Source organism: Apium graveolens, unplaced genomic scaffold (genome assembly GCF_009905375.1).
Source record: "Apium graveolens cultivar Ventura unplaced genomic scaffold, ASM990537v1 ctg5427, whole genome shotgun sequence".
NCBI lineage: Eukaryota > Viridiplantae > Streptophyta > Magnoliopsida > Apiales > Apiaceae > Apium > Apium graveolens.
The window spans coordinates 9249-10608 of NW_027418972.1; the positions used below are offsets into that span (position 1 = coordinate 9249).

The 1360-nt window shown below is 36.5% G+C and overlaps 1 long non-coding RNA gene across 1 annotated transcript; it reads left to right on the top strand.

The window, feature by feature from the left end:
• The first annotated feature begins 243 nt into the window (after positions 1-243).
• LOC141702652 (uncharacterized) lies at positions 244-610 on the top strand. The gene is made up of 3 exons (XR_012567216.1): positions 244-296; positions 399-481; positions 566-610. It is a non-coding gene; the product is annotated as an uncharacterized LOC141702652 (long non-coding RNA).
• Positions 611-1360: the final 750 nt, after the last annotated feature.

A 1360-nucleotide genomic window follows, 5' to 3' on the forward strand; every position in this document is an offset into this window, starting at 1 on the left:
TTCCTGTACCTGCTGCAGAGCTTACAATTACTGCGATGAAACAAGGAGCCATGTTGACTGCATTACACTCTCTTGTCAGTGCACTGGCCTGGCCAACAGCATTACTCAATGTACTTGATCTTATTGACAGCAAATGGGCAATTACCATAGACAGGTTCCTCTTTTTATCAAGAGTTCTCCCTTATCTTTTCCCGCTTCCCACGTCTTGCTAAATTATTCTATTTTGTGAGTAGGTCTGATCAGGCTGGAATGTTACTCGCTGAAGAAGTTCTGTTAAAGGGATTGCATGGACAGAGGTAAACATGCCAATCAAAGTATAGGAACATAATTTTGATATACTAGGAGTTCATGGTTAGTTGTTTAAAATTTAATAAATATTTTGTCCAAATACATTTCAGGCCTGTGACGCTAATACGGTTTTCGCTTGGAGCACGAGTAATTTTCAAGTGTCTTGAAACTCTGGCTAAAGCTGACTGTGATGGTATCTTCAGGGACAGAAACTCTTTTTCCTTTTCGTTTATGCTAGCTTGAACTGTTTTAATGCAGTTACAATGAATACTTGCAGCTCAGCTGGTTGAAAGAGTTGTTCTCCTTGGTTCACCTCTTTCTATTAATAGTGAAAACTGGGAAGAAGCAAGGAAGGTAATATCCTACTTTTTTATTTATAAATGATCCGTCTTGGTGATCCATTATGTTTCCCTTTAAATTCATAGACCAGTTCTTTTGCAGGTTGTGTCTGGAAGATTTGTGAATGCATATTCTACAAATGACTGGATGCTTGGAGTCGTCTTTTGTGCTAGGTACATACTATAGCAGCCGTGAACTTATTACTTAATGTTCACAATTCTGCTGGTTCTTCTCATCTACTGGATAATACCATTTCTCGGTTTCATTTTTGATTAATTTTAAAAGTATAATATTGGTTCGCCATAACATGTGATTTTATCTTTGTGAGTTTATTCTAAAACGTTGCAACTTGATATTCTCATATATAAACAGTCTCCTCAGCAAAGGATTAGATGGAATGCAAGAAGTTGATACCCCTGGAATTGAGAATGCAAGTATCTGCTAACCATCATTTTTTGTTGTAATTAGCATATATACTTATCATATTTTGATATAAATTTAACATAATTATGAGTAAATGAGTTTTTCTTGGTACAAATTGATGTAACAGAATTCGTGGAGGGTCACTCTTCATACCTCTGGACTACTCAACGAATTATGGAAAAAATTGAAATAGAGGCTTATTTTCCTTCTTCTGACGCCACCTTTAAGGATGGTGACAATGACCGTTCCAGTTCTTATTACGGTTCCACAAAATCTTCTCCAACTTATTCCACAAAGTCTTCTCCAACTA